Genomic DNA, 13,011 nt, shown 5'->3' with positions numbered 1-13,011 from the left:
TTTCTCTAATTTCCTCTTCCTTGGTGGAAAGTTCTCCCTTTTCATTTTTAAGACTACTAATTTCATTTTCCTCCCTCCTTTTTCTAATCAGATTTACCAAAGGCTTATCTATTTTATTGGCTTTTCATAGAACCAACTCTTCGTTTTATTAATTAGTTCAATAGATTTTTACTTTCAATATTTTAATTTCTCCTTTTAATTTTAGAATTTCCAATTTGGTATTTGATTGGGGGTTTTTAATTTGGTCTTTTTTTAGTTTTTTTAGTTGCAAGCCCAATTCATTAATCTTTTCTTTCTCTGTTTTATTCAAGTAAGCCTCTAAGGATATAAAATTCCCTCTTATTACCGCTTTGGCTGCATCCCACAAATTTTGGTATGATGTCTCATCATTGTCATTATCTTGAGTGAAATTATTAATTGTATCTATAATTTGCTGCTTCACCCAATCATTCTTTAAGATGAGATTGTTTAGTTTCCAATTACTTTTTGGTCTATTTCCCCCTAATTTTTTGTTGAATGTCGTTTTTATTGCATCATGATCTGAAAAGAAAGCATTTACTATTTCTGCTTTCTTGCATTTAATTTTGAGGTCTTTATGTCCTAATATATGGTCAATTTTTGAATAGGTTCCATGAACTGCTGAGAAGAAAGTATATTCCCTTCTATCTCCATTCAATTTTCTCCAAAGATCCAACATACCTAATTTTTCTAATATTCTGTTTACTTCTTTAATTTCTTTCTTATTTGTTTTGTGGTTTGATTTGTCTAATTCTGAGAGTGCAAGGTTGAGATCTCCTACTATTACAGTTTTGTTGTCTATTTCTTCTTGCAACTCTCTTAACTTCTCCTTTAGGAAGCTGAGTGCCATACCACTTGGTGCATATATGTTTAATATTGATATTGCTTCGTTGTTTATGCTACCCTTTAGCAGGATGTAGTTTCCTTCCTTATCTCTTTTAATTAGATCAATTTTTACTTTTGCTTGATCTGAGATAAGGATGGCTACCCTGCTCTTTTGACTTCACCTGAAGCATAATAGATTTTGCTCCAGCCTTTTACCTTTACTCTATATGTATCCCCCTGCTTTAAATGTGTTTCTTGTAAACAACATATTGTAGGGTTCTGACTTTTGATCCAGTCTGCTATCTGCCTCCTCTTTATGGGGGAGTTCATCCCATTCACATTTACGGTTAGAATTACTAAATCTGTATTTCCTGCCATCCTAATAACCCCAGATTGTGCTTTACTTATTCTTGCCTCCCCAACCCTCTTTCCCCTTTTAAACTTATGTACCCCTCTTGTATCACGATACTTATCCTCTTTATAATCCCCCCTCCCCCTTTGAGTCTTTCCCCCTTCCTTCCCTTATTACTCTTTTTCTTTTCCCTTTTCCTCTCCCCCGTTTTTAATGAGGCGAGAGAGAGTTTTCTCTAAAACAAATGTCAATTATTTTTCCTTTGAGCCAACTCTGATGAGAGTAAGATTCACACAATGTTCCTCCCCCTCTCTAAATTCCCTCAGATATGATAAGTTTCCTTAGCCTCTTTGTGGGATGTGGTTTCCTCTTTTATCCCTCCTTCCCACCTTATTCTGCCATCATCCCTTTTCCATATCTACTGCCCTTTTTTATGTTATATCAGTACTATCAAATTTTACATGTATTTTTTTTGTATATCCACAACGAAATACAATTCTCAAAGTTATTTTACCTTTTTCTGCATCTCTTGAGTTCTATTCTTGGAGATCAAATTTTTTGTTTAGTTCTGGTTTTTCTTCAGAAACAAATGGAATTCATTTGTTTCATTAAATTCCATCTTCTTCCCTGGAAGAAAATGCTCAACTTAGCTGGGTAGTTTATTCTTGGCTGCATCCCAAGTTCTTGTGCCTTTCGAATATCATATTCCAGGCCCTTCTTTCCTTTAATGTAGAGCAGCCAGATCTTGGGTGATCCTTATTGTGCACCTCGGTATTTAAATGGTTTTTTGGCTGCTTGTAAAATTTTTTCCTTAATCTGATAGTTCTGAAATTTTGCCACAATATTCCTTGGGGTTTTTATTTTAGGGTTTCTTTCCGAAGGTGTTTGATGAATTCTTTCAATGCCTATTTTACCTTCTGATTCTATTACATCTGGGCAGTTCTCTTTGATGATTTCTTGTAAAATAGTATCTAGGCTCTTTTTTCATCATAGTTTTCGGAAAGTCCAATAATCCTCAGATTATCTCTCCTAGATCTATTTTCCAAGTCTGTCATTTTAGCAAGTAGATAATTCATGGTTTTTCCAGTTTGTCATTTTTGGTTTTGCTTGACTGATTCTTGCTGTCTCAATGCATCATTAGTTTCAATTTGTTCAGTTCTAATTTTTAAAGAATTATTTTCTTCATTAGCTTTTTTACTTCTTTCTGTATATGTCCAATTGAGTTTTGAATGTATTGTTTTGGTCTGTGGAATTTTTTCCATTTCACTAATTTTTTTTTTGAATTATTTTCTTTTCAATTCACAGATCCTACTTTCTTCTGAGTTCTTTGTCTTTTCAATTCACAAATCCTACTTTCTAGTGAATTCTTTATTTTTCCAATTCACAATTCTTACTTTCCTGAGATTTTTTATTTTTCCAATTCCAATTTTGTTTCCCTGCACTTCCAGGGAATTTTTAACTTTTCAATTCATATTTCAGGAAGTTGTTGCTCTCTTGTAAGGCTTCTCTTTCCTTTCCCCATTTATCTTCTAACTCTCTTTTGAGACTTTTAATGGCCTCTTCTATGAGAGCATTATGTAAAGGAGGACAGTCTGATGCATTTTTGCTGTTTGAGGTCTCTTCAGGTTTGCTGACCTGCTCTTTTTCTGCATAGAAGCTGTTGATCGTTCTTTTCATCTTTTTATTCATGTTTTAAAGCCTTTAGGGTATGTCTCCTAGGCAAGGGGGTTACCAGCTTCCTCTGCAGAGCAGGGAGAGATGTAAACAATTTCCGGCTCTGAGGTATGGGAGTGCTCCAGGTGGAGTTTTCCCTTCCCCAACAGGAAGTGGATTCAGCACTGGCCGAGCTATCAAACTGCTTAGTAGGGCTGAGTGGATTATCGATTGCCCTAGGCTAGAGACTAAGTGGTGAAAGTGTCCCTGCCCCAGGCCGGAGCCTCTTGTGGGACTGTGAGTATTAGCAGCTGAGCGCAGACTGCAGACCGCCGAACTCTGCCCCAGTGTCTCTGCCCAATGCCAAATCGGCCCTGGAAAAGCTCTTATGGCCCCAAGCCGGGCTCCCCACTGTGCAGATTGGAGGCTAACCGGGCTCGTCCTCCCTGCGTGCAGGATCACAACTGCCCCAAGGAAAAGCCCTTACTGCGGGTTGGGGCTGCGGCGCTTGTGCTGAGATCTGTGCTTTCTCCCTCGGTTTGAGACTCTCCTCGGAACCTAATTTCTCTCCCTGTCTGCCTGATCTCCCCTGGCCCCGGAACCAACCTTTTTAGCGAGACTGCAGATTTTCTTGGCCGGTGAGTTGTTCTATTTCTTATCTTTACGAATTGTAGCAGTCAAGACTATTTTTGAGGCTCGATATAATATTGATAAAGAGGGTAAGAGAAGAGCTTAGAAAGTCGCGTGTGTCTTCTCCGCCATCTTGGCTCCGCCCCGAATATTAAAATTCAATTGATCCTAACAACTCTAGTAAGTAGGTGCTATCATCAACCCAATTAATAGATGAGGAAACTGAGGGAGATTAGAGGTAAAGTGACTTGCCCAAAGTCACATACCTAGGAAATGTTTAAAGTTCTGTATTCTATCTACACATACCTGACTGTATTTCTACTGCCCCTGGCTGTGAGTTGGTGTGAAGGGCAAATGAGATTTCATTTGTAACCATAAAGCACTTTGTATATGCAAGTAAGTTGTGAGTTATAGTCCCATAACTGCTTCTAAATAGCTGTTTGACTTTGGAATAGTCACTTTCCTTCTCTTTATTTCATGATTTCCATCTGCACCTCTGACTTTGCAGCTTTTTTTCCTTGAAACATCAGCTCAAATTCTACCTCCTACAAGAAGTATTTCCAGATGCTAGTATTATCCCTCTCCAAATGATTATATATTTCTTTTGTGTATTTATTTATCTATATATATATATCTATATAATCTTCATTTACAGTACCTTCTTACTTAACTTGTGACTTTTTTCCCTGGTGCCTGGCACTTTGGGGGGACTGGACTATGCTTCAATAGGTGTAAGGAGCTCCTTTATGAGCAAATTCCTTCTGCCAAAGCAGATGGAAAACTTTATCATAATTTTTGCTCAGGATTATTGAGAGGTCCTGGGTCACAAAACCAGTAAGAATATGACGAAGTACAATTTGAATACAACTCTTTCTGATTCCAAAACTGGATGTCTTTTATGACACTGTTGCTGTTATTGAATCATTTTTCAGTCATATCCGCTACTTTGTGACCCCCATCTGGGTTATTTGGGTTTTCTTGGCAGTGTTGCTAGTTTACCATTTCCTTCTCCAGCTCATTTTTCAGATGAGTAATCTGAGGCAAACAGGATTAAGTAACTTGCCCCTGGTCACAAAACTAGTAGGTGCCTTAGGCTAGATTTGAATTTAGAAAGATGAATATTCCTGACTCCAGGCTTGATAGCCAGGAGCTTGACAGTTTGAAAAGCCTGTTCTATCCTGTCCACTGTACTACCTAGCTGCCCCTGCCATACTAGACATTTAATAAATACTCCAAAATGAGGATCTTATATTTGATCATTTTTAAGGTCCCATTCAATTTTAAAATTCTAAGATAATTCTAATATTTTCTGAACTACCAACCTCTAAGCAGCAAGGGGAAGTCAGGCGCACACACACACACACACACACATACAATGTTAGAAATACTTCATTTACAGGTTATGAGCTTTTCAAAATCCCATCAGTGTTGCCACCACCCAGTGTGCTATCTTGTATCAAACTGATATTTAATACACTCAGGATTCTGGCATTGCAAGGTAAATATTTAAATGTCCCTGTTTTTTAGTGGCTCTGTTGCCTTTAGCCATTATCTCCACTTAATGAGCACCAGGAAGGGGTTAGGTATTCCAGTAACAGGAAAATAGATGAGGTTTAGGACATATGTTAGACAAGGGCAAACCCAGCCAAATGAATTCCCAGGGGGTGGCTCTTGTGTGGCGGCTGAAACAATGCATGCTTGACTTGCAATACTGCTCAGCTTATCACCCGCTGTCAGGACCATAGTCTCAGAGAGTCTTCAAAGAAGAGATAAAGGGCTTTAAGGAGCAGGGTTGGGAACTATATGGAGGATGGAGAGAAGGGGTTGCCCTATAAATGGGGGCAAGGACTGGGGAGTTGTGGGGTATGGAATTTACAGAGTATTTAGAGAAGGGAACAATGCAACTCCTATTTATTTTGAATGAATGGATAAATGAAAAAAAATTAAGCTCTTACTATATGCTAAGTGAATTCAAAATTTTAGTGCCAATAGTCACTTTTCTCCCTTGCACTTAACAAGTTACCTTAATTCGACATCTATAGCTTTTAGCATATGTTCACTCTGCTCTATTTCAACAAAATTTATTAAGACAGCATTTTATATATTACTTATTACTATTTACAAGGCAATGTTGTACAATGGATAGAGTGTGGGTTTTGAATTCATGGATTCTGTATTTACCTGCTGCCTCAAATTCATATTCAAAATGTAACCACAGGGAAACTCTTAATCTCTTAATGGTCCTGGGAAGTTCTTTAAGGATATATATATATATATATATATATATATATATATATATATATATATATATATATATATATATATATATATATATATCCATATCTATATATACACACAATACATATATATTCTACATACATATAACATAAAATCAGTGACTTATAACCCATCCTATACATACACAGAGAGAAACATACACATACAAACATGTATGCATATATAAATATAAATAGTAATATACACATACATACATACACATATATGTATCATGGAGGAGTTGCAGATCTCCATTTCCACATCCAGATTGCCAATATTAATAATTCCAGACAACACTATGTCTTCCCCTCTCACCATTCCCCGCCACACCACTGCCAACCTTACCTTTGACTCACCAATGTACAAATACAAAGCCAAAAATAAAATAGTCCTTACCCTAAAATAGTTTATATTCTACTGAAGAATACTTCTTGTGTACAAATAAGCAACCACAGTATAATTTTAAGATGATGGGAGCTGATCTTTCTGAATCAGGAAAGACTCTGTATGGAGGGTGGCATTTTAGATGAACATTAAAGGGGGCCAAGGATTCTAAGATGTCTAGACATGGAGGAGTTTTCAGTCAGTTACAAGACAGTTTCATTGTAAGCTCTATGAGTGACTGGGAAGATGGTGTTACCCTTCACAGCAATAGAGAAGCTGAGCAGGAAGAATTTTGGAGGAAATATAATGAATTCAGGTGTGGATATGTTGAGTTTAAGATATCTATAGGATATCTAAAAGGCAAATGAAGTTGTGATCCTGGATACAGATCTGTGAATATAAAGATGAGTCATCTACATCGATATGATAAGTAATATCATGGGAGATGATTTCACTAAGTGAAATAATCTAGAGGGAGAAGAGAAGAAGGTCGAGGACAGAGGCATGGGGTAGCCTGACAGTTTAGTCAATGTGACATGGATGAACATTAAATAAAGGAGACAGAAAAGGAATATTTAAACAGGTAGGAACAGAATCTGGAGAGTTAAGTCAGAAAAAAACGAAGTTTGAGGAGATATGAAAAAGTTTGGAAAAAGTTCTGATTTGTGAATTAATGAATAAATTATGGAAATATAAAAGGTTTGCCTTGTTGCAGTGAGGGCCCAGTTGTGATTATATGACATAAAATTATAATGGACTCAGTCAGACCAGTTTCACATATGAGTAGAAGTGAAGGAGGAAGAGTGGGAGTAATCCAAGGTCGGGGTTTAAAGAGCAATTTCTTCAGTGGTATAAAGAAGCAAACGACTCAGGGAAGATGTTATTATAAAGCTGAACTGGTCCAACATGGGCTTCAGTTGTAGAAAGGGAAAGACTTAGCCAGTGCAGGGGTAATGGACTGGGAAAGAATGGAGAAGTGGAGTGACTGGAACATTACAATGCTCTTCAGTGATGTTTTTGCCATTGCAGAGATATAGCTTAGACCAGTGGTTTTCAAACTTTGGTTCTCAGTATCTTCATGTTAAAAAACCATCGAGGATCTGTTCAAAGAGTTTTTGTTCACATGGGTTATATTTATAGCTATTTACTATATTAGAAATAAAAAATAATTTTGAATTTGTAGACCCTCTGAAAGGATTTCAGAGACCCCAACAATTCTTTGGACTACACTTTGAGGACTACTGGCTTAGACAATAATACAATCCAAAGGATTTGATATAAGTTGGATGGACAGACTAAAGAGGACTCCAGTGTTGTGCCCAAGGAATCTCTGTTTGATTTTGTGCCATGTACCATTTTTATCATTGACCTAGACAAAGGCATTTTTTACCTGCTTTACCTGCTTGTCAGATTTATAGATGTCACAGAACTAATTGGAATAACTAACACAGTGAATAACAATGACAACCGGATCTTTAGAGGGTTAATAAGTTAAATTCAATAGGGATAAATGCAAAGTCTTAGACTTGGGTAGAGAAAATTAAATTCATAACTATGGGTGGGAGGAGGCATAAATATAAAATGCAAAAAAAAAGAGCATGGAGTTGTAGTAGATTATAACTCAATATACTCCTCATAATAGAATAGAAACCAGAAAGGGTTAATACAGTCTTAGACTGCATTATAAGGGGCATGGTTTCCAGGAATAGGGGAATGAAACTTCCAGTGCAGTCTGCCCTCATCAAACCTGATCTGGAACAGTATATTTATTCTGAGCTCCTTAAAAAGGGCTTTGGTAAGTTAGAGATTGTCAGGAGAAAGACAAACGAGCATAGCAAAAGTAAATTATAGCAATCAGAAATATTTAGCCTGGAGAAGAAAAAATGAGAGGAACATGACAGCTATCTTCATATTTGAAAATGTATAATATGGAGGATGGATTCTCTTTGGTTCCTGATAACTGGATCAGAAGCCACAGATAAAAATTTCAAGGAGGGGAAATTATGCTTGACATTAAGAAACATTTCTTATGATTAGAACTATTCAAAATTAGAAAATTAAAATGACTCTCTTAAGAGTTTCTCCTTTTGGGACATCTTTAGTCTAAAGTTGGATATACTTTACAGTGTAGATTCTTTCAAATTATTATTTTAACTTGATTGTTGCTGGGTCTTTTCCAGGTCCCAAATTTTGTGTTGTGGTCAAGAATCAGAGCATGGTACAATCTCCAGATACAAAATTATGGGTGCCCCAAAGGTCACTGGAGAGATTCATGGTAATTATAAAGTAAACAGGAAAATAGTGATGTTTTGTATGCGATAAATGTTCTGAGAGATGTTATTCTAGAAATGTACAATTTGAAATGCAAGTTCATATATCAAGAGTAAGGGATAGTAATAGATGGCCATCTTGATTGCTGCGTTTTGCACTCACGGATATTGAAAGGTCTAGGAAGAAGGTCTTGCATGGTGAGTAATTCATCTATTTAGAATTATGGGAAGATAGTATATAGTGTAAAATATGTGTATAGTGTAAATAGTGAATAGTGTAAAAATAAGATGTGGATAGTTTGTAAATTGCACTAATGGAGGGAGTGTTTATATCAGTGAAATCATGGAGCCATTGAATTATTACTTATTAGGTATTTTAAGAGTATATTAATACTTTTTTACCCCCTTTTATATCAGTTTATGCATTTAGAAAATTTTCTGCCTTTGGTTGTGTGCAGTTGTTATTTTTCAGTAGAATTGTAGCCCATGTGTGTGTTATCATTATTTGTCATCAAGTAACCATTATCTGCAAGTGAATTTTTCCAGTCTCATCCAGACTCTTTCCTTGCCCAGTCTACTAGATATTATTAGCAATACTGAAACTTCCAAAAGTTCAGTATATAATTGCTGTTGCTTTGGGTAATGAGAACATTTAGCCACTGGCAATATCTTTATTAGATTAATTACATGCAAATATTCTTATAAAATATGCTAATTACTTTCACAATTGACCAGGAAAATCATTCTAACTCATTTTATTCCTGCTGAACACCTAATTTGGGATTAAAAACATTGCTGGTGAACTGTATTCAGAATTTATCAAAATATTTAATCTTTACCCTGAATTTTTCAATAAATTTTTTTTCCTTTTTAAAAGTACAAGATAGCCCAAATAACTCCCTGTAGTTTGAAGTCACTAATTCTTAACATTGCCACGAAACACTAAAAAATAAAATTGCCCTAATTCTTTGAGATCAAGATTTTTGATTCTACAACCATATATATTGCTTTTTCTTTTTTGTGTACATTATGCAATGTTTCATCTCTATGTGTGCTTAATGTACCTACAACTTTGAATGATGGCTTAAATTTTGGGGCTTAAAAGTAATGTACCCAACATCCTTTTGTCAGTCAGGAGACTGCTTCACATCTTTGGATTTACTTATGATTCTTTGATCATCGCTGAAGATGTGTGTGTGTGTGTGTGTGTGTGTGTGTGTGAGTGTGTGTGTGTGTGAGTGTGTGTGTGTGTGTGTGTGTGTGTGTGATAGGATGTATATATTGCTTAGGGTATAATTTGATTATTGGGTAGAATGAGGCTAAGTTGTGAAGGGCTTTAATTCTAAAGAGAAAATTTTTTAATTTATCTTAGAAAATCAGTAAGGAATCACTAAATCTTCCTACCAGAATAGTGACAAAGTAGAACTTAAGCTTTAGGAATGTTATTTTCACAACTGTGAAGAATATGGCTTATATATGGGAAAGATTAGAGGTTGGAGGGGACCAATCAAGAATCTATTGTAGTGGACCAGATAAGAGATGTTAAAAGCCCAAAATAAGGTAGTACCCATTACCATACCCATAGAAGAATGAAATAGATATTGAGAGATATTAAAGAGTTTGCTAGTCAAAGAAGAAAACTATTCTTATCTTTGATATGAATACTCATCTGATTAGGGCCCAAGATAGAAGATATAGTAATGATTGAGGGAAAGGCCATTTCAAGATGGATGCTGCTAATCCTATGTGTGTATATAATGTTAGAGAGGGGAAGAGGTTTGGTGGTTTATTTTGAATTTGAATAAGGAGAGGGGAGGAATCAATTGATTACCTAGTATTTATTTCAGTTCTCCATCTCATGGTATAAGCAATAACTGGAATTATTTTTTTCTAGTTGTCTCTTATTTTGGGCTGGAAAAGCTATACAATGTTACCTGAGGCAAACTTATAAACTGTGATTAGGAATATGATGTTTATCTTCTGGAACACTGGAGTGGCTAGATTGAATCATATAGAGTCATCCATATGGGCAAAACAAGTGGATGAAGATCGCATCTTATTCATATTCAATTAAATGGTCATATCATTGAGTTAAATCATTGGGAGAGAAAAGATGTACACAAGTATTTATTAAGTGTTTATTATGTGCTAAGTGCTTTAAAATATGACTTAATTTGATGCTCATAACAACTCTGGGAGATAGGAATTATTATTATCTCATTTTATTGTTGATGAAATTGAGGCAAAAGAAAGTTGAGTAAATTTCCCAGGCTCACATCCGTGATGATTCAGGCAGATCTTTGTGACTCCAGGTCCAATCTTCTACACTTTGTGCCACCTGCTGCAGTTCAGAAGTATCTTGCATATGCATTGCATATGGACAATTGCATGGCTTAGAATTGGATCAATTAAATTTGGGAATATGACCAATCCTTAAATCCATCTTATTAAGGACAATATTCTTTGCCAAAACTGTGTGCTCATGAATCAAAGAATACAACAACATCTAAAGGATTATTCTTTCAGGTGATCCAAAGGAAAATGGGGAGATGCAAAGTGGGTATCAGTGAGTTGCAGCTGATACTCACAATTATTTTAGTGAGAAAAGTGACCTAAAAGACATTATTAAGGCTCTGTGTGACCAGAAAAGGAGATGGGCCAGTCATGTATGGAAGTAAGGGATAACAGATGGACAGCCCAAGTGCTTCCCCAGTAACCATAAAATATTAAAAGAATCAGAGGAACTCCTCCATCACACTGGATGGATGCCATGTGAAAGATTTAGGAAGAGACAAGAACATGAATTACACAAGATAAGTAGGGGTGGATGGCTGTCTTATAAAATGGGTTAGTGAGCTAACACCCACATTAAAAAGATGATTGATTTATCAAAATACTGATCCTTTTTTTGATTCCTCAGCAGCTCCTCCAGCTTTGATTATCATTCTGGGAAGGCATGGTACCTGGCCCTCACTTTACCCTTGAATGAACTTCTCTTTCCCCAAGTTCCTTCTTGCATAATGCCAAAGCCCTGCTGAAATTGGACATGTGGGGCACCATCTTATGCCAAAGCAGCAGCTGATAATAGCTCAATTTGGCCATAGAATCCTGCAGAGAGCCCACTTTCTTTTTTTGTTCACTTCACCAATTAGAGAAATAGCCTGTGACCAAGGCTTGTCTCTAGGAAGTAGAAATTGTTCACTCAGTAACCAGAAGTCAATAATGTCCTGCAGTGCTAACCTCAAGTGGTCTTAAAAAAACCAATAAAGCATTCTCAGGTGAGGTCAGGAAAAAAACAAAAATACACAAACCTTTGAGATGTTAGGCTACCAGGAAGAGATACAAGGAGATCTATAATGCCTGAAAGTAGAATTGGATTAGATTGGATAAGGGTCAGATGGCAGAATAATAACTCATATTTGTTTAGCTCTTTAAAGTTTGTAAAATGCTTTCCTTAACACAACCCTATGTGGTAGGTAGAGTAGGGTTATTATTACCACTGAACAGAGAAAAAGTGACTTAACCACAGTTGCATAACTAATAAGTTTCAAAAGTGGGATTTGAAAGTCTGAATGAGAGCTCTTGGTTCCCAAGATTAGGAGATCTGCTTGTCTGTAAAAAAATGCTCTGTGAATGCTCTTACCTAAAGCCCTCACTGAACTGTGTTTCTATTTTGAAACATTGTGAGTGATGTACCTAGTCTGGAAAATATTGACTGATTTAAAAGATTTATCCCTCATCCATTGGTGGTTTTCTATATAGATAGGAAAGCAATGATCAAAAAGGAGTTCTATTACAGAGCAATGCTTTGATATGGTAGGACCCTAATGATATGGTAATTTGATATGGTAGATGTAGGATCCTAAGTAGGTTTTATTCTACCTTTGACTGTGTGTCTCTCTTAGGGCTGTTTGGAAAATATTTACTGGTCAGTGTATGTGTGTATCCTCCACTTTTGGTGTTTTTGTCTTTTTTTCTTTAAAGTACTTAAAAATTGAAGGACACATGCATACACGAACAACACACACACACACACACACACACACACACACATGCACAAAGAAGAAGAAGAAGAAAAGGGTAAAGTAGCAATTTCTCTCATTTTATCCTCCATTTTTAACTGTCTCATCGTATGTCCCAACTTGCTTGCTCCTCTCATTTTATTTCTTTAAACTTTTGGCTTCAGCTTTTTACTTTTCTTGTTTGTTCTTGATCTTTTAAAAAATTCTTTCCTAATTCCCATCTACCCCCTGAGCTTCTGTCTTTGCCTTCCCCTACCAACAAATCATCTTTTCATTTTTTAATTTTCTTCTGGTTATACATGTATATTCATTTTTAAAAATACACATTTTTTAATGAATCATGTTAGGAAAGAAATATCAAAACAAAAGGGAAAAACCATGAGAGAAAAAAAAAACAGAAGAAAAAGGAAAGAAAGTGAACATATCATGTGTTGATTTACAGTCAGTCTCCATAGTTCTCTCACTGGATACAAATGGTGTTTTTTTTTTATCCAAAGTTTATTGGGATTGCCTTGGATCACTGAATCATTGAAAAGAATCAAATCTTTCACATCTGATCATCATACAAACTTGCTGTTAC

This window comes from Sarcophilus harrisii, chromosome 2 (genome assembly GCF_902635505.1).
Source record: "Sarcophilus harrisii chromosome 2, mSarHar1.11, whole genome shotgun sequence".
In the NCBI taxonomy this organism is placed as follows: domain Eukaryota; kingdom Metazoa; phylum Chordata; class Mammalia; order Dasyuromorphia; family Dasyuridae; genus Sarcophilus; species Sarcophilus harrisii.
This window is presented reverse-complemented; position numbering follows the sequence as displayed.